At 39.8% G+C, this 27845-nt stretch overlaps 1 protein-coding gene across 1 annotated transcript in view; it reads left to right on the plus strand.

The window, feature by feature from the left end:
* The window catches only part of Cachd1 (cache domain containing 1), a 212348-nt gene that overhangs the window by 70083 nt on the left and 114420 nt on the right, over nucleotides 1-27845 (plus strand). The gene's annotated exons all lie outside the window — the stretch shown is intronic.

A 27845-nucleotide genomic window follows, 5' to 3' on the forward strand; every position in this document is an offset into this window, starting at 1 on the left:
CATTGAGTGTGCTGCCTCCTACACTAAGACACAGTGTTGGTGAGCTTGAATATAAATAATTAGCGGGTGCCTAAGAAGAGCCGTAAGAAAGGCGGAGGCTTTCATTTCAGCTAACCCACTGACTTCATTCCAGCCTGACTGTCGACAAGTAACTTGAAACCAGGTTTGAAACTTCAGTGAGAAACAGAACCGAGCTACAAGCCAGGGTGCAGCGGAGGGCCCACACAGGATAAAAAGACAAATATAAGAAAATGCATAATGATGTAAATTCTGAGTTCCTTCTGTTCTTTTATTCATGGAGACAGCTTGACCCCGTCTGAGCATTCTCAGAACAAAGGCTTTGCGTCAGGGTGAAGTTCTTACAGGCTGGTTATTTATTTACAATTGAGTGCTGTGGGCTAAGTTCAGCATTTCCTGTTTATAGGCGGGGGCCTGTTTTAGTCACTTTTAAGTGGCAATATGGGTCTCATTTTTTCCTAGTTTAGATATTGTTAAGGATGAATAGCCTGAAATTGCTGTGGTGTGCTACACTGAGTCCTGTCTTTCTAAGTCCTGACTTAAGCTTATTCCTGGGAGCTAGAAGGCACTTCAGAATCCTTAAATCTACAAGAGTTGTTATGGTCTATGATTTCTACACAAAGCCTGCTCGTTAGAGGAGATGCTTTTGGTAGACAACCGCTATTTGATAACCCTTTAAAGAATGTGATCTGGGCTATCAGGTTAAGCCTCTTGAAGTAACAGATACAGGTCTTCGGGCTCTTTCCGAACGTGCAGCTGTTTTGTGTTTGGCGGCTGATGTCATTGCTAACCTGGCTAACTTGGAAGCCTTCAGTATAATCGTTAGAAATCATAGCAACTGATGGAGCACTTAGAGAACACTGGTGGGAGACCATTCAATGGACTGTGGCCAGATAACCTTCAGAAGCAGACTGTCCTACCATGGGGAGGGTACTGAGGCCACGAGAGCTCAAAGAAGTTGCCTGTACTCTTAAGACAGGAGAATAAGTTTCCAGAAATCAGTGAGACACAAATGCATGCTGACTATTCTCTTTGACGATTTACTTTACTGTGTACTCTCATTCAAGACAGACATCTCTGCTAAATTCTCTTCACCTGGAAAACTCCACCTGACAGAGACGTCCCCATCTGCCCCACGTGCCTTCTCTCTGTCAAATTATTCTTTCCTAAGCTGAACCAAGACGTATTTATCTTTAACAGTTCCAATGCCCCCAAGCCCCCCATGCCGCCCCCCCCCCACCAGAGCACCCCAAGCAAAGAGAGTTTTATGTCTTCTCTCTAGGCAGGAGAAAATTGCACTGTTAATTGTTTAACCTGAAATTTAATGTACACAAGCACTGAAGTTTCTTCACTATCATGATTTTTAGGTCATTTCAGCCCTGTGATCCATTTAACAATAATTAGAAGTGTATGGTTGCATGTTTACTGAAAAATTTGTCAGTTTGCTGAGATGATAGTTTCCCCCATTTTGTAGCCAAGAGAGAGACTCCTGATTGAGAACTATACGTAGTTGCTGTTGAGACAGCACAGCAGGCAATGACTTGCTCTGGTAGCTTGACTTTCTAAGTTTGATCTCCAGAACCCACATAGAGGTCGAAGGAGAAAACCAGCTCGACAGAATTGTCCTCAGACCTTTACAGGTATGCCATGACACCAACCAGCACCCCCTCCCCCTCCCCCATCCACAGTAATAATAATTAAAATAATTTTTAAGCAATTAAAAACTCTGGACCCTATGATACTAGGTAGTGCCTGGGACAAAAATCTGCAGGAACATTTCATCTATCATGATTCCTCTTCTAGAAAACATTCCCCACCACAGTTATTCACACTTACATCTCCTTTGAACTTCAGAATGCTAGTAACTAATTAATCACTAGCAACCAATTAACCTGTCTTTCCAAAAACTTGTACAATGTATCTAATATGTAAAGAAGTTGTAAAGCCTAAAAGGTAAGCTCTAAGGAAACACATTAAAATAAACATATCAACCTAGACTTCGGAGGCCCCTGCCAAAGAGGGTGCCTTACACTTTCTCTCAGAGGTTATTATTCACTATATAACCCTGGCCAGTGTAGCAGGAATCTTAAATGGTCTTGCCAATAAAACAAAACTGGAGCCAGGTATTGGGGTGACCGCTGGAAGATCAGAGAAGCAGAACAAGCCACAGCCACCTCACCTCGCCAATTCCTCAGGTGATCCTGTTTCCTCAGACTGGATGTCTCTCAGCTGAACTGTGCTGCTCAAAGCCTAAAAGCTTAACCCGCCAAAAGCTTCTAGTTTCTGGTCTTCACGATGTATATACCTTTCTGTTTCCTGCCATCACTTCCTGAGATTAAAGGCTCACTTCCTGGGATTAAAGGCATGAGCCACCATGCCTGGCTGTTTCCAGTGTGGCCTTGAACTCACAGAGATCCAGAGGGATCTCTGCCTCTGGAATGCTAGGATTAAAGGCGTGAGTGCCACCATTTTCTAGCCTCTGTATCTAGTGGCTGTCCTGTTCTCTGACCCCAGATAAGTTTATTAGGGTGCACGATTTTTTGAGGAACACGACACCACCACAGGCCAGCCTGGGACTCACTGTGGCCTCAAACTCACAGAGATGCCTGCTTCCTCCTCCTAGCCTTGGGATTAAGGGGTGCACCACTGTGCCCTGCTAGTCTCTTTTTAAAAACCCTTGCTTTGTCTCATGTTTTGGATTGTCATACACACACTATTCCCTGTTTTAGAGTGTCTATCGATGAAGCAAAACACCACGACCAAAAAGCAAGTTGGGAAGGAAAGGGTTTATTTGGCTTACACTTTCAGATAGCTGCTCATCATCGAAAGAAGTCAGGACAGGAACTCAAACAGGGAGAGAACCTGGAGGAAGGAGCTGATGCAGAGGCCATGGAAGGATGCTGCCCACTGGCTTGTTCCTCATGGCCTTCTCAGCCTGCTTTCTTTATAACTCAGGACCACCAGCCCAGAAACACCCACAATGGGTTGGGCCCTCCCCCATCGAGCATTCATTAAGAAATGGCCTTTAAATTGGATCTAGTTTTCTTTTCTTTTCTTTTCTTTTCTTTTCTTTTCTTTTCTTTTCTTTTCTTTTCTTTTCTTTCTTTCTTTCTTTCTTTCTTTCTTTCTTTCTTTCTTTCTTTCTTTTTTGTGGAGGGATGATTTTGTCATTTGTTTTTCTGAGACAGGGCTTCTCTGTGTAACAGTTCTGGCAGTCCTGGAACTCTCGGTAGACAAGGCTGGCCTCGAACTCACAGAGATCAAATCAGCTTACCCATCACCTGTCATATAGTCTTTCTTCACTTCCTCCCCCATGTCTTCAGCCAAGATCTTCCCTGGCCAAATCTGATCTCTGTTAACCTGGAAGGAATCCATAGCCTTTTGTTTCCCATTGAAACAAAAGCTTAACCTCTTCCCAATATGTACATTTTTTGACTTTCATTTTAAAGTTAAAGCATTCCTAAAGTATACAGGTTGGTTTTAATTCAGCAGACCCTTCCACAATCCAATGTCTCTCAGCAGCTGTTGTCTGTTCATTAGCATTCAAAAATTCAAAATTAACAAAGTGCCATATAAGGTCCAAACTCCATGTATTATAGTATTTTCCATCCTTATGTGGCTTCTTCTTCTTCTTCTTCTTCTTCTTCTTCTTCTTCTTCTTCTTCTTCTTCTCCTCCTCCTCCTCCTCCTCCTCCTCCTCCTCCTCCTCCTCCTCCTCCTCCTCCTCCTCTTCCTCCTCCTCCTCTTCCTTCTCCTCCTCCTTCTCCTCTTTGTCCTCCTCCTCCTTCATTACTTTACTTCTCTCTTTAAAGACTTCACTATTATTCTTAGACTATTGATTTTTTTATTACTGTCTATATCCTTTTTCTTTTTTTTTTCTTAAACCTATACACATTGTTAAACACACTAAAGTCTGTTTAAAGGTTCTTTTTTTTTTCCATCTGAACCTGCTTTATTCTGTATCTGTAACCTTTTTTGTCTTAATGAAAAAAACCTTAAACTGCCACAGCTTATCTCATGGCGCATTGGTGGCTCAAGCCCACAGGCAGTGGCCAGGAGATGTGTCTCTGTACTGCTGCCCACATGAAAGACTGCAGGACTAGGAAGCTGCATCTAGCTCCATTTTTGTGTTTGGAACCTTTTTTACACTTTCTCAGGTCTTATGTGGAAATACATTTCCCTACATTGGATGCCACTGAGAGTTGGACCTTTTCATCAGGACTGTCAGCTCCCCAATAATGACATGGAGACTTATTATTAATTATGAAAGGTTGGCTGATAGCTTAGGCTTGCTCTTACAACTTAACCTATATCTATTAATTTACATTCTGTCTTGTGGCTTTATTACCTCATCGCCATATTGCCCATCCTACTTGCTCTGTGTCTCTCCTGGTATCTCCACCTTCTTCCCAGCCTCCTCTGCCCAGAGATCCTGCCTAGCTATTGGCCATTCAGCTTTTTATTAAACCAATCAGAGTGGTACATCTTCACAGTGTACAAAAAGTTTATTCCACAACAATTATTATTAGATTTCTTTTAATTTTAATGTGTATTTGTGTGTGTGTGTGTGTGTGTGTGTGTGTGTGTGTGTGTGAGAGAGAGAGAGAGAGAGAGAGAGAGAGAGAGAACGAGCGCAAGCATGTAGTGCCCATGGAAGCCAGAGGCATCAGATCCCATGCAGCTGGAGTTATAGGTGGTTGTGAGCTGCCTGACATGGGTGCTGGGAACCAAGCCTAGGTCTGATGTGAAAGTAGTACTCATTCTTAACTACTGAGTCATTTCTCCAGCCCCGAGTATGTTTAAAAGAATTTTTTAACAAGTATTTTGTGTGCATGAGTGTTTTGCCTGCATGTATGTCTGTGTACCACATGTGTGCTTTGAGGCCATCAGATCCACTAGAGCTGGAATTAGAATTTTGAGCCACCATGTGGATGGTGGGAATTGAACTCAGGTCCTCTAGAAGAGCAACAAGAGCTCTTAATCATTGAGTTCCTGTGGTTATCCTGTTATAACAAGTGTTGAAATCTGGTGAGGTAGCACTACTTCTCCCATTTCCATTTCTTGGTTTCCATGCTAGTCAAGCCCTGAGGCTGTCTCTGTTTTTGGTGCTCAGCCCTCTAACCTTCAGGGTCTCCAGATCTTGCACAGACCCTTAGAATGAAAGCAGATGTTGATTGGCACTGGATTTCTGCCTACATATCCTACTCTGAGGACACATCTCTGAGGATGCATGTCCCCCATAGTAGTTCTGTTTACACGAATCCCACTGGCCTCTTCATTATAGAGATGATTATAATTGATTGTAGGATATATTTGAGAAGAAAAAAATAGATTGTTCATTCAAAAAGATTATTCATCTTTCCCCTTATACTTTTTGTTGTTGTTTGGTTTGGTTTGGTTTGATTTTAGTTTTTTGAGACAGGGTTTCTCTGTATAGCATTGGTGCCTGTCCTGGAACTCACTTGGTAGACCAGGCTGGCCTTGAACTCACAAAGATCCGCCTGCCTCTGCCTCCCGAGTGCTGGGATTAAAGGTGTGTGCCACCACTGCCTGGCTCTATTTTTTTTTTTTTTTTAAAGACAGCGTCTCATAGAATCCTGGGTGACCTCACACATGCCATGTAGCTGAGGATGACTTTGGACTAATGATTCTTTTGCCTTCATCACCTAAGTGCTGGGGATACAGGAGCATGCCACTATACTCAGTTGATGCAGCACTGGGAGTTGAACCCAGGGCTTCCTGGATGCTGCACAAGCACTTTCCCAACTGAGCTCTATCCTTAGCTCCTTTGCTCTCAGTTTTCACTCACAGTCTTTAGAAGAACTACTTTTTATTTGGGGTGCAATGATGTTTATGCACACGCAATGATGTTTGTGCACACACACACACACACACACACACACATACACACACACATACACACACACATACACACACACACACACACACACACACACACACACACACACACACACATTCTACTGTCTAAAATCCTGCCACTTTTCTGTTACTTTTCCTTTAAGGAAAATAGAGCCCTTTGGGTTCTTGGCATCTGCTTTTGCTAATAAGATCTTCTTGAGAGTCATATCTTATTTGTGCACATCATGGAACTTGGCAGGAAATCTAATGTGTTGTTAATATCTTTGGTTAAGGGAGCAAAGCAATTAACACTAATAAAAAAACATTTCATGATTCTTGACTTTCACCACAAAATTCTCTATGGTGTACTGCTTTTCCAGCTCTTACCCATTATGACTTTTGCATTAACCCTAAGAGCCTGGGTCTAAATTGCTTAACAGTGTGTTTTAAGTCTTCGATTAGTTTGCTGTATGCAGTTTTCTTGCCAAGAGACGGTGGCAGCAGCCTCAGAAGGAGAAAATTCCACCCCACACATTCTTGTGAGCAACCCTTCCCATAGATGCACGCTTTGAGTCATTCAAGGCATTAAGTTGTATGCATACATAAGGGCATTTATATGAAGTTGAATCTGAATCAAGAAAAACAAAGTTTTGAGCAAGTGGCCCCAAAAGTAGCAAAACAGTCTCCCTAAGGGCAAAGCAGGGGGGTGTTAGAAACAAAGGAGACAGAGCTTTTGGGGTGCTAGCATCATCCCCTAAAGGAGCCAGAGCCACCTTGGACTTCCTTCAAGGCTCCAGTCTTCTTTCTCAATTGCTTCTGTAGTTATTTACTTTAATAATCGACTTAACAAAATGGCAAATGATCTCCTCATTATTAATAATTCAGGAGCTGTTCAATTGCCAGCTGCCAGCCATGGTTTTAGAGGACTGCAGAGAGCTTTTAAATAGACAGCTGTGGGAAGTGAGCAGCACTTTCAGGAAGCAAACCTGACATTGGTCAAGGCTGTCTGCAGGCAGCTTTTCCCCTTCCTCAGTTTGCTTGCCCTTCAGGATCATCCCCAGCAGATGCAAACAGCCTGTCTTCAGCATTAAAAGCACAGAAAACCTCTTTACTCTCCACCTGCTGTCCCATTTCTGTCTTGAAAGCACAGCCCATTCACACAACTACCTAGTCCTGCAATTGACCCTATTAAAGCCACCCATGCCCTTCATGTTGCTAATTCTGTGCTCTTCATTTATATAACTGACAGGAATATGGAACAGTGATTTTCATCTTTTTAAAAAATATTTTATATATATATATATATATATATATATATATATATATATATATATATATATATATGTTTGCTTGTATGTGTAAATGTTGTATGCCTGTAAAATTCATAAGAGAGTGACAGGTCCCTGGACTTGGAGTTATGGGCATTTGTGACTTGCCATATGGGTGCTGGGAATCAAACCTGGGTCCTCTGCAAAGGCAGCAGGTGCTCTTGACTGCTGAGCCATCATCTCTTTGATCCCTTCCATCTTCCTGATTGATCTTTTTGGTTACTGTGGGTCTGGGAAAGCACAGTTGTTTCCTTGGAGTTAGGCCTGCCTTGCTCCCTAGAGTCTTTCTGTTGTTATAGATGGTTGTTGTTTTTGAGACAGGGTCTCTTTATATAGTAGTCCTGGATATCCTGGAATCGCTGTGTATACCAGCCTCAAAGTCGCAGATCCTCCTGCCTCTGAGTCATCCTGAGTTCTGGGATCAAAGGTGCACACCACCATGCTGGCCCAGCTCCCCAGACTCCTGTTTTCCTTTTCCCTGGTCCATTGTTTCCTTTTTCATAGCACATGCATCGTTTCCGTTTCATTTTTCATAGCACACGCATCGTTTCATTTTTCATAACACATAGGTACTGCTTTTGACTAATATGGAAGTAATACTTCCTCTTTTACTTTCCAAAGCAATGAGATTGGTGTAATTTTTTTTCTTTAAATGCTTGATCGAGCCTATTTTAGCATCATGTGAATGTCAAGTTTTCTTTATGGAAAGAATTTTGATCATTCTGTGTCTTTACTAGATATAGGGGTTTGGCTTGTACCTGTGGTGGTCTTCTAATTCTTTGTTTGTTTAATATTTTTCATTTCATCTTATGTCAATTTTAATAAGTTTTTTCTTCCCTCAAGGTTTTTGTCCTTTTATGTTATCACATTTATTGGCACAGATGTGTTTATAACATTCTCATCTTTACAAACATTTTTTAGATTTATTTATTTTATGTTATGTATGTGAGTATTTTGTCTGCATATTGAATACATGCACACTGTACACATGTCCAGTCTCCATAGAAGTCATAAGTGAGTCTCTGGGATCGGACTTATAGATTGTTGTGAACTACCATGTGGGTGTTGGGAACTGAACCTGGGCCCTCTGCAAGAACAATAGGAGCTTTAACCACTGAGCCAACTCTCTAACCTCTTTCTTAATTTTTATATATCAGTGGGCTAGAAGAACAACAATGGAAACAATTGAAGCATTTATCTAATTATTCTTTATCAATAAAAACTCGGGAGTCAGATATCAGGGTAAGAACCTGATTGATCGATCAGAGAAGCAGTGGAGAAATGACCAGTGATGACCTCTCTTGCTCTCTCCTTCCTCAATTCAAAAGGCTGAGAATCTTTCTAAGCACCTCCTTAGTACTCCTTGTGTCTGTCTATATGTACTGGGTCCTCCAAAACCTCTATGGTTAATTTTTGTCAACTAGTAGCTAGCTCTGTCCTCTGATTCAAGGTAAACTTTATTGCCTGTCTTGGAAGTGTCAGAGTACAATCAAAATATCCCACAACTTCCCCCACCCCACACTTTTTCCCCTAAGTTTTACTTATTTATTATGTAGACAGTGTTCTGCCTACATGTATGCCTGCATGCCAGAAAAGGGCACTAGATTTCATTATAGATGGTTGTGAGCCACCATGTGGTTGCTGGGAATTGAACTCAGGACCTCTGGGAGGGCAGCCGATGCTCTTAACCACCAAGCCATCTCTCCAGGTGCTCCCGCTTTTGTCCAAATAAGATGGGAAGGTTTTAACTGTAACACAGTAAAACTATGTACATTAAGAACCATTATCATGTAAGCATTACATTCATAGTGACCAGTCTGTTTGCATTTGACAAATTCAGAGAAAATACTCCATTATCTATTGTATCTTAGTGAGTCTATAAAGTTTTGTGCCTAATTCACTTTCTATTATATCTTATATTACCAGCCTAAAAATATCCCTTTAGACCTTAAAAGTTTTTCTTAAATAAACAAGTTAAAGCTTTTTATGCTTCTACCTTTTTAAACTTTCCATTTGTTTTGTAAGTTTCTTTTTTGAATTTGGTGACTAAGTAAACAGTAAAACTATAGTTATATTTTTCAACCCTATCAGAGACCTGAGAAGTATATAATATTACCTGATTAAGCAGGAAGAACAAGAAACTTCCAAACCTGTAGTAACAATAGAGAAATCTGGCTGCCTGGACTGTCAACCAAGGTTCCTCTGCAATGTTGGGGCATCCATCTTTGAACTATAGGCCTAGCATATCTGACAGACTTTGCTGTGAAGCAGGAATTTTTAAATGACTGTCCTACCTTGTCTTGGTAAAGTTCAGCAGTTGCCTTCTTTTATGTCCTGCTTGTCCAATTTGGACAGCATAATGTCAGCTTTTGAGGCAAGGGCAACGTTTTTGCCCAGTGACTAACTTTGCCACAAAGAAAAGCAAACTCCATATGGAGGTTCTTTGATACTCATCCTCCTTTTTGAAGCAGACATGTCTCACTGTCATGAAAAGCCTTTATGTTGTTTAAACATCTTAAATGCCATATTCTGTAGGTCTCTAAAGTGTTTGAAGACTATCTATATCTATCTACCTGTCTGTCTATCTATCTATCTATCTATCTAAAATATATCTGTTTCATTTTGAAAACTTGTCCAATATCACCAGAAATTTGGTTATTAGATGACTAACAACTAACCAGTATTTTTTAAAAATATTTATTCATTTATTATGTATACAGTGTTCTGCCTGCATGTATGTCTGCAGTCCTGAAGAGGGCACCAGATTTCATTATAGATGGTTGTGAACCACCATGTGGTTACTGGGAATTGAACTCATGACCTCTGGAAGAGCAGCCAATGCTCTTAACCTCTGAGCCATCTCTCCAGCCCTAACCTGTATTTCTTAATTATCCTTAATGATTTGTAATAATAACTCTCAAGGACTAGAAATTTACATTACATTGTTAAATGAGCTATAGAGGTACAAGACTTTCAACAAGAGTAGAAACATATATACACCATAACAAAAATAACCTTAAATTTGCATCAATATACAAAAATACTTTAAACAAGATTAGAAACAGATATATACAGTAACAAAATGTCCTTATGTTGTAGAATATTATTTTAAGGTGTGTTGCTTTTGTTTCTGCTGCATTCGTTTTATTCTGTGTAGCTGTTTTACTCTGCCTATCTAAAACACCTGATGGTTTAATAAAGAATTGAACAGCCAATAGCAAGGCAGGAGAAAGGATGGGTGGGGCTGGCAGGCAGAGAGTATAAATAGAAGGAAAAATGGAGGAGGAGGAAAAAGGAGCCAGAGAAGGAGGAAGACATTGGGGGCCAGTCACCCAGCTACACAGGCAGCCATGGAGTAAGAGTGAAAGTAAGATATACAGAAGTAAGAAAAGGGAAAAGGCCAAAGGCAAAAGGTAGACAGGACAATTTAACTTCAGAAAAGCTGGCAAGAAACAAGCCAAGCTAAGGCCAGACACTCATAATTAAAAGTAAGCCTCTGTATATGATTTATTTGGGAACTGGGTTGTGGGCTCCCCAGAAAGAGAAAAAACAAACAACATCCTTAATTTTGTGTCTATGTATATACCTTAAACAAGAATAGAAACACACACACACAACATACAACATAACAAAAATAACTTTAGTTTGTATCAATATACAAAAATCCATACCAATGTAAAATACTTAAGACTAGTAGTTGCTTTATATGTTAAAAGTATATTCAATAATCTAACCTTTTATCCTATCATTCCTATATTCCCCTATTTTTTTTTTCAGAACTAGATCCCTGAATCTAATTTACTTTGCTTAGTTTCCTCCCTGACCATGGCCAGTAACAACTTATAACCAACCCTCCTAAACAATACAAACATCTATAATCCACCAAACAACTAAAAACCACCCACCCTACCTTTAGCAAATGTGAGTGTCATGTTCTTTAAAATTACTTCCTGTTATTTGGGGGTGGTCACATTTTTAGGGGACCTTGAAAAAATTGAGATTATGGTCAAGTCCTGGGAGAGCTAGCTGTTGTTCAGTATCAGTGTGATAGGGAAGTACAGGGCTTATCTGAAGTCCTGACTTGGAGGAGATCATGAGGCTACTATGACAGCTAACTGCTTTGAAATTGTCCTGAGCAGTTTGTAGCCTAAAGCTGATATTTAGGTAATGTTTGTCAGCTTATGGTATTACCACAATCCATGTGGATTCGTCACTGTGAGGTCCCACTATCTTCTTAGAAACCTCAAAGGTCACTGCCAGGAATGGTCACAGTCACTGCAGAAAACTTAAAACATTTTAAATGTCACATGCAGCAGATCTCTGAGAGGTTAAAGACCACAATTTGTTAAGACATAGGGTACACAAATTTAATTCCTAGCTACCAAAGGCTTATGAGATTGGTGCCAATAGAATAGTCGCTTAGTTTTGTTTTTTCTTCTGTCCCATACCAGGTGGCTCTTCTGACATGAGACAGATTTTTGAATTTTCCTTTCACAAGCATGCTTGGGTTTAGAGAACGAGAGAGCCATGGTCTAACTTAAAGCCAACTTTAATTTTTAATTGAATTGGGACTACAAAAAGACCGTTTGCCTGTTATGTCAGTATAGAACAGTAGAAACAAACATTTGGGAAGATTTATGAAATTTTATCCTGTTAGAAATGTGCTATACCACTAGGTCAATTTATTCTTTTTCTTGGGACATTTTCTCTGGATAATTCATCCTTATTTTTCTTCAGCTGTCTCATTTGTCCAGTAGTCTTTAAATTTCTTAGTTGGATATTTTTATTCTCCTGGAAAGAAAAAAAAAAAAACAAAAACAAAAAACCAAAACCTGCCTCTACTCTAACTTTGGGGTTTCCCTTTTGGGCAGTTATGTCTGATCAAATGAAAAGCATTTGTTAGTATTATAAGTTAGTCTAGATTGATGGCCATATTCTCTGGACCATCACTTCTCCTAAGCAAGAGGTCTCTCCTCTTCCCCAACACAACGCAAACACATATCCTGGTTTCCATTCTGAGGTCAACACATCTTTAAAGTATACAGGCTGATTTAATTCAGCAGTGTTTTTTTTTCTACTATCCAATGTCTCTCTGCAGCTGTTACTTCTTTCTCATTAGCATTTAGAAATATTAAAGTTAACAAAGCATTGTGTAATCTATCTCAGTGTATCTTTACTACCCTTTCCATTTATTAAGTCTATCTTCTAAGTGCAATTAGATCTTTCTATAACTGCTTGTCTTACAGGATTGTATCATATACCTGTAATATGCTTTATGTTGTAATATGCAAAAAACCTTTCTTTTTATTAGAGACATATGCTGAAGTATTCTAAGTCTTAATTTTTATAGATATTCCTATAATGGCCATATCTTCTAATAAATGTATAATTACAGAATCAGCCTTTTCGGAACTCAAGGCAATTGCCCCTTGAAATCCTGAGTATATATCTATGGTTTTGGTGTACATACTTTAATTTTCCAAACTCTGAAAATGAAATGCATCCATTTACCAGATTTCATTTCATTGCATTGAGTACCGTTTGGGTTACTTCCTGCAGGTAGTGGAATTTGATTATACAAAGAACAACTAGGACATTTCCTTATAATTTCCGTGGCTTTTTGACAAGTGATAGAAAAATCTTTCTTCAAATCTTTGCTATTAACATGGGGTTTCTTATGAATTTCTGAGGCTTCTAGCACATTTCCTACTGAGAGTTAATCAATTTCATCTTTACCTTTTGCTAGAGGTCCTGGTAGATCCATATGGAATCTGATATGTGTTATTTACAAGGGATGACTTCTATTTCTGATTATTTCTTGCAATTAAACAAATAACAAAGTTAATTCTGAATCATCTGGAATAAGCTCAGCAGTTTCAGTATGTAAAACAACTTACTCTGCATATTGAAAATCAGTAACTATATTAAGAGGGTTCGGGAAAAATCTAATAATACCATTAGAATAACATATAATTCTGATTTCTGAACTGAATCATAAGGGCTTTAAGCCATTTTACTTAAATTTCCTGACATATAACCTGCCTTTCCTGATTTATTTGCATCAATACAGAATGTAGGGGCTCCAGAAATTGGTGTTCCTTGCACAGTGTGAGGAAGGATCCAATGTGTTTTCTTTATAAACTAAGGTCTCTTGTTTTGGGGATAATTGTTGCTAATTGCTCCCCCAAAATTACTGCAAGCTCTTTGTCAATGTTCATTTTCTACACACAATGAGGCAATTTCAGCATTAGTAAAATGTACCACAATTTCTACAGGGTCTATTCCTGTTAATTGATGAAGTCTCAATTTTCCTTTCATAATCAATTCAGAAACCTTTTCTACAGAAGTCTTTAAGTTTTCACTCTGTTTGTGTGGCAAAAAATAATATCCATTCTAAAATATTGTCTTTTCTCTGACATAAATTTATAGGTCTGTTGCCACAGCACTGCTCTTTATGCAGACAGCATCAACATGATTTTTGGAAGAAGTGTCCTAGAAATGATAATACATACGCTTTAAATTTTGAGTCTGCTAAAAGTATTCTGCCACTCACAAAAACTTTTACCCTTGTAATTTTATAGGTCCATTGCCAAAGCACTGCCCTTTATGCTAATGTTTTCTGTTTCCCATTACAAACTGTAGAAGACAATGCTGTTGCTTCTCCTTTAAGCTGCTGTGGTTAAAAATATTGGTATCAAAAGGAGAAGAACTTGTGTAACTTTTTTACTTACATGTACAGTGTTCTTCATTCTCTCTAAAGGCACCTACTGATGATGTCCAGAGAACTTCCTGTAACTTTTAGTATAATGCAGACATCCAGAAGACAAATCCTCATTGCTTCTCCTTGCTTCATGAATTCTGAAAATTTCCCTACCTCATCTTTTCTCTTAGATGCTCTTTGACTCAAACCAAATTGTGAGGACTGGAGTTGAAATAGTTCTGCTGGCAGGTGGGTCACTCACCAGTTCTTCTGACTGCTGTGACCTGCATCTGGGCACCATAAGGAAGTCCATAGTGGGGGGAGGGGCAAACCAAATACTGACCTTTTTTTCCTTTAAAAAATTTTTTTTTAATTTTCTTTAATTTTATGTATATGTACTTGAGTATATGTGTGTGTACCACTTGTGTGCAGGTGCTCAAACAAGCCAGAAGAGGGTATCAGATCCCCAAGAGCTAGAGATAACAGGCTATTGTGAGCCTGGGTGCTAGAAAAGGAATTTTGGTCCTTTGCAAGAACAAGTGCTCTTCACAGCCGGGCCATCTCTTCAGCTCCCTCCCCACTTTTAATGTTTTTAGAAGCATTTTGCTCTCTGCCAGATGCCATAGTTTCTAATCATGAATCAGTGAAATCTGGTACCCTGCATCTGTTTTTTGTTTTATTTTCCTTTCCTCTGGTTGGTGGTTGGTCTTTAGAGGTTTATTTCTTCCTTTCTTTTCTTTCTTTCTTTCTTTCTTTCTTTCTTTCTTTCTTTCTTTTTTTTACTTTTAGGAATTTGATTATGACTAACTGGGTATAACATTTTTTACATTTACTCTGCTTTGGTTTTTGTGGTATGGTGGTTTGTTTGTTTGTTTGTTTGTTCTGTTTACTTGTTCTGAGCTTTCTGAATCTGTAATGTCTGTCATTCATCAAATGCAGGCATCTGGGGCACATTATTTCTTCATACATCTTTTCACTGTAATTTTCTACTTTCCTAGATTCTGATTACATGGATACTTGGTATTTTGCTCTTCACAAGAACCACATGACCCTATCTCCCTCTCCTCCTGTTTCTTCCTTCCCTCTCTAATCTTCAGATTACATCACTTTTATTGATCTTTATTTAAGCTTACCCTTAGCTTAATTCTGTAGTTAAATCTTCAATACATATATTTCTAAATTTCAGATGTTGTACTTTTCAGTCCCAAGATTTCCATTTCTTTCTTTTAAATTTCTCTGCTGATAATTCTTTTTTCACAGTTCATAAGCATATTTACCTTTATAAGCTTGAGCATAAGTATAACAGCTACCTTAGATTCTTTGACTGATTCTTACTTCTACAAGATGATTTGAGTAAGCATGGGGGCATTACATCTTTAATCACATCACTCTGGAGACAGAGGTGGATCTCTATGAGCTCCAGGCCAGCCTACATAGTAAGACCCTATCTCAAAAATTAAAAGTCATTTATTAATATTGTTTATGGGGGTGGTGGTTGCACCTGTGCCACAGTGTACATACATGTAGAGGTCAGAGGACAACCTTGTGGCATCAAACTTTAGTCAAAAGACTTTCATGCAAATACTTTTTCCCACTTGTAGCCATCTTGCCAACCCCTGAACTTGTGAAATTTATCATGCTTGGCAGCTTTTTCTGAAAAGTTAGTCACACTTACATTTTCCTTGATAGGTTTAAAGAAATACAAGTTGCATCTTGATTATTATGAAAACAAACTTTGGATTCTGTTCTTCTGAGGATTATGTGTGTGTGTGTGTGTGTGTGTGTGTGTGTGTGTGTGTGTGTGTGTTGTTTGTCTGTTTGTTTTAATAAGCAATTGTTTTGGCAGGACTCAAATTCAGTGTGTTTTATGGACAGCAGTTTATATATCAGCTTAGTTTATCCACACATAAAGATAGAGGTCTAAATATATTTCTGGCCCCACAGGTATCTCAACACATTTTTAAAAAATGACTTTTTTCTATTCTGATAATACTTTCCTTAGTTTTCAAAATAATTATTTGACAAAGGATATTTACCTGAAAGATATCATTCACTGAAACATACTAAGAAGCATACTGACTATATATATATATGGGTATTGCCACTCCAGATTCTTTTTTCAGTGCAATATAATTCCAGGCTCAGTCATGGCGGAAACATCAAGTCAGTGAAACAGCCCCATCTGCAGGCAGGATGTGGCCCCAGATTTTGTACTTCAGGTTTCACAGGGACAGGGCTTGAAGGGAGTTACATGTTGCTAACTACTTCAGGAATCTGTTTCCTTAAAGAGATTGTTAGCTAAGAGGCAACCTGACCTAGTCAGCCCCTCTGTATGTTAAACTGTCAACAGTCAGCCCTGACCAGTGTAATGTTTCAAATTCTAGAGCAGGAAGGAACTTCAGAGGCCATGGAGACAAGACCAGTAAGGTTATGAGCCTTTGGACATCCCTAGTAGGAAATGAAGAGCATAAAGGTCCTTATTGTTTGAGGTAGAAAACTTGAGAACTCTCTGTCACTTCCTGTCTGGTTTTTGAATGAATGTTTAACCTGTCACTACCTATTTCCATCTGTAAAGCAGAGATAATGGTCTGTCCTGAAAACCTGTTGAGGACTGTGGTTGACACAGAGTGGACATTTAATATTCTGCTTCCAGATATCAAAAGGTAATGAGTGTTAGTATAAGGGGAAACCAGTGGGAAGCTTCCATCGTTTCATTCTATTAGATGAGTTCTCTTGGGTGAAACTTCGAATGAAAGATCTGCAGACTTTGAAAAGAGAATTTCCAAAAGAAGCTGATCACAGAAAGGCCCTGACAGGGGCTCTGTGGAAGTCTTACGTAGAAGCCTTAGTAACTGAGATTATAAAACTGGACCCAGGATATCTTAGGTTTTTGTTTTTGTTTTTTTGTTTTTTCTTTCCATTTCTATTTCTTTTTCCAATTCCCAGAAACACTCCAGCACAAGAAAGTTTGATTATGTTGTTAAATCATGTACTGGACTATGCAAGTAAAGGTTGTATTGTACTGAGATGGAAGTACGTTGGTAGAAAGTTTGCTTATATTGCCAAACCATGTATTGCAACACAGGAAGAAGCAGGCAAGCAGAGGCAATACAGGGCTTGGAAGGTAGCTTAGTTTCAAGAATGCTTGCCTGACATGCATGGAGCTCTGGACTCTATCACCAGTATCATATCAATGGTGGTACGGTGGAACATGCCTCTAATCTCAGCACTCAGGTGATAGAAGCAGGAAGATTAGAAATTCAAGGTTATCCGTGGCCAGTCTGGGCTGCATAAGACCCTGTCTAAAAATAAAATTGGAAAGGGCTGCAGAAGAGTACCAGTGTTGTCTTTGAATCCTGGTGTCAGCCAGTAAGTACTCATTGAAAAATGACTGGAGATAGTCTCGAATCTTGATATTCACATTTCCAGAATCTGGTAGCTTGTAGCCTCTGGTTTCAGGTGTGAGATCCCAGTAAAGTATGCTCAAGATTCAGATGTCCAGACTGGACAAACTCAGAGAGGTATAGGATGAGCGGGTTCTGTTTTGTATAGTTCCCCTGACCATTCTCACGTTTGTCCCCTGGATTTTTGTTGTTTTGTTTTTTAAGAATCCTAGTTTAGTTCACTCTCTTATCCAGATTCAGCTGGCTGTGTGCTGAATGTAAGCATTCACTAAAAGTTGGTTGAATGTGTGAATGAAAAGCACTGAATCTTTAGGAAGTCTAGAGAGGTTGAGAGGTACCAAAGCCATTCAGATGGGAATTAACAATGAATCACCGGAACGCCTGAGCAAACAAATGGTTTCCTGCCTACCTGAGCCCAGACAGTTTGCCTGGTTAACTAGTGCTCGCTTTCTTGGGTGGGAATCAGTCTAGGTCTGTTTAACTCCTACTCTTCTTTATCTGACTCTTCAGAGAACGGGGTAATTTTTTTCACCTTAGCAACCCTCGTTCTGTGTTTATACCTACCAAAACCCCGGGTGCTTTATGAATGAAATGGGATAATTATTGGTGGTTCTGAGAGATAGTCTGAAAGGAAAGATGATAGTTAAAATATCTGTATTTCTTATTTGACTCACCAAGAAATTCCTGGAGATGATAAACATTTTTAGCAAAGTAACAGGTTACAAAATTAACATGCCCAAAACAGCAGCCTTCATAGATGACAAAGACAAACAGACTGAGAAAGTAATTGGGAGGATAATCCCATTCATCACAGCTTTGCACATAAGTAAGAACACTGGAATAAACCTAACCGAGGAAGTAAAAGGACCTATACAATGAAAACTTTAAAACAACGAAGAAAGAAGTTGAAGATACCAGAAGATGGAGAGACCTTCCATGTACATGAATTGTTAGGATTAAATTGTGAAAATGGTCATATTACCAAAAGCAACCTACAAACTCAAATTGCATCTTAAAATTCATAGGTAAGCACAAAGACCTTGGATAGCCAAAGTAACTCTGGGAAATAAAAACCCTTCTGGATATATCACTATCCTACTTTCAAGCTGTACTATAAAGCCATAATCAAAAAAAAAAAATAATGCTGACACAAAACAAACAGATACATCAAGCAATGGTATGGATTTCAGGACACAAACATAAAAGGCCGCACACCTCCACCACCTATTTTTTCACGGCTATGCCAAAAACATATATGGTGGTTTGAATAAGAATGGCCTTCTTAGGCTTATATATTTGAATGCTTGGGCCCTGATTGGGGGAATTATTTGGGAAGGATTTGGAGCCGTGGATTGTAGGAGGAGGTGTGTCACCAGGCATGGACTCTGAGGTTTTAAAAACTCACACCATTCTTAGGTAGCATGCCCCGCCCCCTGACAGATACGGTATGAGCTCTCAGCTACTGCTCCAGCACCAGGCCTGTCTCGCTGCTGCCATGTTCTCTGCCATGATTGTCATGGACTCCAACCCTATGCAACCATGAGTTCCAGACTAACTGCTTCCTTCTGTAAGTTGCCTTGGTTGTGGTAATAGAAGAGTAACTAAGACATCATATATTGGAGCAAAGATAGAATCTTTAACAAATGGTGTTTAGAATACTGGACATCCACATGTAAAGGGATGAAATTTGATCCTTTTCTAACCATGTATTTACATAAATTTTAAATGGATCAACACCTCAGTGTTAGACCTGAAATTCTTGAAACTTCTTGAAGAAAGAGTAGGAAATATCAAATATAGGCTACATAGAATGTAAGGACTTCCTGAATAAAATTCTGGTTGCCCAAGAAATAAGACTCACTAATAAAATCCAGAAGCTTCTATACTGTAGAAGAAACTGTTGACTGACCAAGGAGGTAGCCTATTGAATGGGAAAAATATTTCACCACTATACATCTGACAGAGGATTAGTGTATAGAATATACAAGGAACTCAGAAGACTAAACACCGAGAAAACAAGCAACCCGTGTGTCTGAACAGAGTTGTCAGAATAAGAAGTACAAAGAAATATTTTACAATCCATTCACTATCCTTAGCCATTTAGAGAAATGAAAATTAAAACTACTTTGAGATTTCATCTTGCCCTATTCAGAATGGCTAAGATTAAGAAAACAAAGTGCAGAGAATTAGTGTTATGGGAGTGCTCAGCCACAAATGAGGCATCTGCAGCATACATCTGGGGGTAAACCACCTTCCTCATTCTTTCTGTCCTTATTCTACTCTAATCTCTCTTTCATTCGTCTACCTAGATGTTTCCCGTCTCCTGCTTTCCTGATGCCTTCCTTCCCCACTACTCCTGATGCCTTCCTTCCCCACTACTCCTGATGACTTTCTTCCCCACTACTCCTGATGCCTTCCTTCCCCACTACTCCTGATGCCTTCCTTCCCCACTACACCTGATGACTTCCTTCTCCACGTTTCCTTCTATAGCTTTCCTGGTGTTTTCCTTACATATTACAGGTAAAAAAAAAAATTATCTGCAAGAACCCACATACAGTTAAACATTTATCTTTGAGATTTCTCATAGATCAGGAGCCTTTCAGCCATAACCATTGACATAGACAGTATTATAATTGCCCCAAAAATAGGTTACTACTTTCACATTTCATATTTTAGAGTCTAGTCCAATTATCTTAACTAGCTATCTAATTCTTTGTTGTTTTTAGTTACACAAAGTCATCATTTGTTTTAGCTGTGATGCACACTGACACTCGTGAACACATTTCCCAATATCAAAAAGAACTTGAGCTAACGTCCCAGAACTTGATCTCTTAATCTTTAACCTGAACTCCAGTCTATATAACTCCTCAAGAGAAACTCATAAGTCCTAGCCATGTGACACTTCCTTGTTCTTATTTTCTATCCTCTGCAGTCTCTGCCTTATTAGGGGTAGGGGCAACACTATATTCTACTTATATCTATATTAATTTTCCCACTAAACTATCCTATATCATAATCCTGTACTATAGTTGTTAAAAATCCTTAGTCATTAAAGTTCTATTTAAACTAATACTATTATTGTATGAAATCATTACTTCAGTTAAACAATACAGCATAAGAGGAAATCATCTTCAAATCCATAGTTACATAATAAACAAATTTGTTATATAATAAACAAATAAATCTTTTTTTAAAGCCCTGTAAAAGGCATATTTTCATGAGATAATCACTCTACATTAGAGGCAGTAGGGATTCCCCTACACCTATTCACATCATGCCAGAAAAATGGCAGCAGCAAATATGCAAAGGCACAGCAGTAGCAGGAGACATTCTGGAGCCCGAGCCCTCGGAGCTTTGCCTATCCAAGGTTCTCCCATCAGTGCCTTGCAATCTTGTGGGTTGAACTCCTGACCTCAATTGCCACCTGCTGCCCCTCTGACGGCCACTGGCACAACCCCCTCAATCCTTATTTACTTTAAGACAAGATCTCCCTAAGTTACCCAGGCAGGTCTTGAACTTGCCACCCTCCTTCCTCAGCAATTTTTGTCACTAGTACTATAATCAAGCGGGGCTTAATTTGGTTTGTAAATAGTACTAACAAACTGTGATCAGAGGATTTTTATTAAAAGTTTGGATGAGTTATATATTTGTATACTTACGAATTTTATGTAGGTGAATGATTCACACAAGCCACAATAAGCAAACAGCTTAAGGAAGTCAATTCTTTCCTTCTACCACGTGGGCTCTGATAATTGAATTCAAGTCATCAGACTTGGCGGTAATTGCCTTTACCCACAAGACTATCATGCCAGCCCTGGATGATGTAGTTTTTTTGGTTTTCATTTTGTTTTGTTTTGTTGAGACAGGGTTCCTCTGTGTAGCTTTGGAGCCTTTCCTGAAACTCATTCTATAGTCCAGGCTAGCCTTGAACTCACAGAGATCCACCTGCCTCTGCCTCCCAAATGCTGGGATTAAAGGCGTGTGCCACCACTGCTCAGCTTGGATGATATAGTTTTATTGGAGGGGAAAAAATGTATATGTTTCATTCTCAAAAAATAAAAATTAAGTGTCCTCTAAAAATTAAGCCCTTGAGTCCAGGGCCCCTGTCAAAATAGTTTCCCTATCTAGGATGGTTAAAGAAGAGTGTGACCTGGGAAGAGGCAGGTTCTAAGCATACTCTGCTAAGTCATAGGCAGGTAACCAGTTCAGCAGACATTTGCTGAGGACTTAGACACTTAGTGTTGTAGGAAGAGAAACAAAACCTGTATCCCAGACATTCAGTCATGCATTTGATAGCTCTTGCTAATCTCAAAAGTGACACCCCAGAACACAGATTCTCTTTTGGAAAGTGGTGTTCTTCTAGACTCCTCATAAAGGGCAAATGGATACAGTAATTGACTCATAAAGTTAATTGTGTGACATGTTGGAAAAGATCCCGTATTTAGTATGATAGTCTGTTTATAACATCCTACATCATATGAGTTACAAGTCTTACACAGTCCTCTGATATAAATAAATCTTAGAGCTGACAAGGGTTAGGACAAAAGCTCTAAGGAATTTCCCAAAGTCTCTCCTGAGTTAGGCAGTAGGCACCATGCTTTAGCCAATGGTATGTACCAGAAGGTTTGCTGACTTGCCTTGCATGCAAATTTCTTGATATGCTTTTCCAATTTTCTGTTTAAGAGAAAGAGTTCATTCTCTCCTGAGGGTCTCACCCATCAAGCAGTATAAGATAAATAACACGTCTAAACATTGTAAGTACTATGATGAAACTTAGCTGCTAGATGAGGGGAAGATCAAGTTTAAATGCTCAGTTGACAAGGGTAAAACCATGGTGGCCAGTGCCGTCCATTCTGTTAGCCACAGCCTTTTAGCTCTCATAAATCACAAGGCTGTACTAGGCCCTTATGAAGAAGCTAATATTACTAATGGCTTCTTCTGCAGGAACATAAACAAGATATAAAACTGAAGGAAGTTCTTGATGGCTCTTTTGCCTTTCTTAACAATCCATCATTATTCCATTATTAACATAACCTTAAGACAGTTGGTTATAATTTCTGTCATTGTGGAATTTCTATTGGGCTGTTGGGGTTTCATTTTGTTTTAAAATAAATATCCCCTAAATAAGAACTTTTAACTAATTGGGTGAGTGAAAACCCACAGCTGTTGGCCCTAGAGGGCAGGATTACAGTACAGTGAAAGTAGACCACCTCTCTGTCACAGCAAAGACGTGGAGATGGCTTTGCATTCTGCAGGCTGAGCTATGGTTAGCAAAACTTTGTTAGGAGTTTCCTTGGAGGATGAGGCAGTCTGTAGATATTGCTCAACACTCTCAGAGGTCTTTCCTATATTCAGGTTTGGCAATAACTAAGATCACTTGGGTCTACATCTCACCTAGCTCATCAGGAAAGGAGCAAAGAATCAGCTCCATGTATCACGTGTAAGAACTGGCAATGTGAAGTGAGAAGATTCTGCAATCTTGTGGATATTTTCAGGAAGGTGTGTTTGAAATTCATATCCCGTGCCTTTGTATATATTTGGAAGTTAAAATATGTTCAGATGAATGTGCAAAAGGTTAAATTCCTGTCCTAAATTTAGACTTCAAGGGTACACATTGTACATTAGCCAGTGTGTGTGTCTGCTGTTGAGCTAAGCTGTGATAAGCCTGTTTATACTGACTCATGCACATGGGCATTCATTTCCTTTTTTTATAATATGCTTTTCCTGGGACATAAAAAAGCACTGTGTAAATATATATTTACATATATGCATGTATTTAATTTATGTATATTTATATATACATAGTATGTTTATGTTATTACATATTTAAATATAGTAGGTCATATTCATACTCTTTATATGCACAGTACTTATTGTTACATTGATGAATATTCCCTTGGACAGCTATTCCTGGATATGAGACCCAGGGCTTCAGGCAAGTTAAGCAGGAGTTTCATAACTGAGCTGTACTCCCAACTCCTGTATGTTGTCAGACTTTCTTTTGGGGACTACTAGCTCCCAAATAATGACATGGAGACTTTTCATTAATTACAATAGCTTGGCCTTAGCTTAAGCTTGCTCACAACTAGCTCTTATTATTTATATTAACTCATTCATATTAGTCTCAATTCTGTGACATGGCTCATTGTCTGCCTCCCTCCACCTCTCTTCTTCCCAGAGTACCTGTCTTTTCCTGGAAGTCCCCCCCCCCAAACTCTCCTGCCTAGCTATTGGCCATTCAGCTCTTTACTAAACCAATCAGGTGCCTTAGGCAGGCAAGGTAAACCAGTGGGACATCTTTATGCAGTTTGCTCAAATCCCACAACACCCATATTATACCACCTATGCCAGTTCTAGGAAGTACATTCTTTATAAACACTGCCACTACCACCAGAGGTACAATTTAACATCTTAAAATTCTAGTGTCTGATTTTGTGTGGTATGTTGTTTGGGCAGAAACACAAATGAGTGTACTTCCCATTCACCTTTTCCCCTTGCCTTGTGTCCTCACCACAGGGAGGTAAAGGAAGCAACTGTACTATGCTCCAGCAGTACTGGGAACAGGTTGGTGTGGGCAGGCATAGATGGAGCAAACAGGCTGCAGCCTGGACAGAGGCTAAGAAAAGATGCCGAAGCCTCGGTCCTGCTCCAGTGTGTGTCCATGCTCTGACTGGAACTTCAGCTTTTCACCGAACCCTGTGACCCACATATGTGCAGGTGCCTTCTCCCAGAGAAAGAGCCCTGGCTGCATACTCATTCATAGCTCCATTTAACTAGAGCAGTGGGCCTCAACCTTCCTACTGCTGTGACTCTTTAATACAGTTCCTCGTGTTGTGGAACCATAAGATTTTTTGTTGCTACTTTATAACTGTATGTCTGCTACTGTTATGAATTGTAAATATCGGATGTGCGACCCTTGTGGGGGTTGTGACCTGCATGCTAAAACCCACTGAACTAGAAAGTGACAGACTGAGTCATCATCTTCATTCTATTCCAAAGTCCAAGAAACTCTTGTCATGAGAAAAACAGAAAACAAGCTCATTTTGTGCACAATTCTACCATCCTAGGGTTGAAATAGTATTAGGAAATGTTGAGAGTTCTCCAACAGTTCCCTCTAACTCCAAACTCCACCGTTTACCCCCAACTCTTGTCCTTTCTACAAAAATAAAACAACCTCAATTATTCATCTAATCTAACCCAAGTGCTGTTTCCCCCAAGAAAAAACAACCTCAAATCATTTATCAGGAGAATATATGAACAAATGCAGATCAGAACATACTCTAAAACTTGGCAAATGATTTAAAAACAAGGACCATTTCCACCCCTAATGTTTCTTGGTGCAATAGGGAACATTTTGGTAACAATGTGAGGGAATTCATTGCTGATAAATACCAGGAACCGCCAAGTTGGCTTAATGTTTTTCAACTTTGGACCCATGAAATAAGATGTGTTATGATAAAATTGGACTGTTACCAAGATCTATAGTTTTATTTTACTATTAGAAGATGAGACAGCTAGGGATCATGTAGAAAGACCTGTTCTGGGCATTACCTTAAGTAGCCTTTAGTTCTTGTCTGTGTTGCAAAGCCCATGTGGATACTTCTACAAAGTGACATTGTCATATCTAGTAACATCATGTCAGCTCACCCTACCTAGGTCTCAAAGGTTTGGGCAGTATATCCTATGGGAATGTGCTAGTAGAGATCAGATACACCCAGTTCTTCTGTTTCTGATCTACTCTGTCATCAGCCTGAGCATGAGAAGACCTCACCGAGTCTGTGAGTCAGAGTGCTACATTGGATGCAGTTGACAAGGGAACCCCCAGAGGAGTTGAGAGGCAATAATAAAATTTCTGTGGTTCAGGCAGTTGTCCTCATTCTTCTGGTTTAGGATCCACACGGGGACGGTTTCTTTCTGTTATTGGCTCTAGCAAGTCTTTCTAGGAGCAATGCATTTCCCACCAGCAGTCAGTCAACATCTGTACCTCATCTAAGTGGCAGTACGTGTGTGGACGTGTGTGAGGCTGTTGTTGACTTAATTATATATGATAAATCAACTAGAAACTCTGAATCAGCTCTTGTAGATACCTGCCTGCATTGTAAGGGCTTCTGCAGCTCAGGAGCTGTTTGCCTCCTCTGAGGCATCTTAAAGCTAAAAGCCTTGGCCTGGGGAGACAGCTTAGCAGTCAAGAACACTTAGTCCCCATCCACATGGTGGCTCACAACCTATCTGTGGCATGGTCAAGGAGAAGGTTTGATTGTAGATATGAGGGAGAGAACAGCCAGGGGCACCTGGAGGAGTCCAGAGCAGAGAGAAAGAATGTGGTAGACTGAGCATGACCAGAGCGGGATGGAGGCAGAGAGGATGAGACCGAGAGAAAGACAAAGACCATCAGTGGGCAAAAAAGAAAGGGAGGCCTAAGAGAGCACAGAGCGGAAATAGCAGGGTGATAAGGAGAGTGGGATGCTGTGCGGAGGGGATCCTGGGAGCTGGAGAAGTTTAGGGTAGGGGAGAGGTGAGAAGAGCTACTGGATACTGTATAGGCCTGGGGGATAGCACTCGATTTGGTATGCTTAGGCACCAAGGAAATGGCTCCTTTGGTAGAGAGGAATTGGCTTCACAAGTTCCCCCAAAATGCTGGCGTTGGTCTAACTGCCAGAATTTGGGGAAATGGAGTTTCCTTGGGATCTGACAGTCAGGAGAGGTGAATGGGGAACATGTAGATTTTTAAAATTTAGAGACAGCCCTTATAACCATCTACGTCAGAGCTGGATTTAATAGGTTGTTAGCCAATATGAGGGTGAGGAAATAAATGTCCAATAGCAGCAGGTTTTAGTTCCTTTATTCCCTGCTAATTGACATTTGCTGACCAGTGTTTGGTCAGAGTGCACTCAAAGGAGTCCAGGAAGAACCTTAGAAGGCTCTAGTTACCACCCTTCATTTTTATGCAGTAAACATTTTCTGTGCGGTCCCTACAGAGTGCCAGGGTTTGGCCTAGGTTGCAAGACTGGAGAAATTGAAATTATTGCATTGGTTGGAGAAGGGCCAGGCTGGTGTGAAATTTCAGGTTCTCACAGTACTCCCAAGCTCTTCACCCCGCTCCTAGCTCCCTTAGTGGCCGGCCCTCTTTCACTTAAAATTCGCCTGTGTTCCACTTAGTGTTTGTAATTGCGCACATGTATTTGTTCACAAAAATCCCAGCTTCTTAACCTGCAGGTCATGCAACTGAACGTGGGGCTTGTGAAAACTTTGGCGACGCCACACTGTTTCTGAATGCACAATGGCCAGACTTGAATTCCAACCCGAGCACTGGATGATTCCAGGGTATTTGGGGTGGCACTTGCCTGCAGTGTTTCAATGCTGTGCAGCCTTTGGTTCTGAACACATGACAGGCCTTCTCTGCACTATGCATGCTGCTGTGCCATGAAGTGCCAGTGGTCGCTCCGATTTAAGACCGCTGTATGTGCATTCCACTCCTTTAGAAGCCTTATGGTCCCATTATGGAAAACAAAGTCTTTCGCTCTCTTCCTACTTAACTAATTCAATACTTACACACCGAAGAATGAAGGTATCTTTGCATGACGTTGTATCAGGACATTTGAATCTCCTATGGCCCAGATTGTAGCCCCAGACCTGTAGGGAGAAGACAGGTTCCTGGGAGCTTGCTGGCTACTAGCCTAGCTGAAATGAGAGGTTCAGAGAGACACCCTGTCTCAATGAAATAAGGTGAAGAGTAGTAGAGCAGGTGGCCTGATGTCTTACTCTGGCTTACACACATACACACACACACACACACACACACACACACACACACACACACAATTGTGACTTGAATTTTCTCAGAATTAGGACAGAATTTTCAGCAATTTCTAAATAACCTAAACATACTTCTACAATTATGTACTATGTATTTAAATGAAATATCAATCTCAGCTGATGATTATAAAATAAATATAGCAGTTAACTGAAAAACATTGAAGGTATTCTACATTCAGCATATTAAGAATTTGGCCAAGACTTAATTATGGAAATCTTATTATGTAAAAATAAGCATCTTTCTAGTATACAAGTTTGCTTTCATCTGTAATAAATGGCAAAATTATATTTATATTTGTTTTTATATTTGTACTAAAACTATTCTTGCACTAAAGCATGGTTTTAAAATAAATTTCTTTATCCTTCATCAGTCACTATTTGATTTGTATTCCTGTGTTCCATAGCTTTGTACCTGTGCTAGCATGACACTTTCTTGGGTACAAAGGAGTCTCGAGGGAAAAAGGTTGAATAATGCTTGCTCGAAATAAGTATGTTTCTGGTGAGGGTGCAGAGACCAGGTAAAGAGGTGTTTCCTAAGCCACCAGTATTTCCTCCTTCCTCTGTGGTTAATATCCTTTACAAACTTATTCCAGAACTTGTGTGATCCCTGTGTGTGTTGTGATTTCTCCTTCCCTGCTTCTCAGCCCTGCCATTCTTTGTAAGATCTTCTTTTCCCTTGGGAAGAAGCAGACTGCAAACCTTTAAGGCCTAACTACTTGC

Source organism: Onychomys torridus, chromosome 2 (assembly GCF_903995425.1).
Source record: "Onychomys torridus chromosome 2, mOncTor1.1, whole genome shotgun sequence".
NCBI classification, from domain to species: domain Eukaryota; kingdom Metazoa; phylum Chordata; class Mammalia; order Rodentia; family Cricetidae; genus Onychomys; species Onychomys torridus.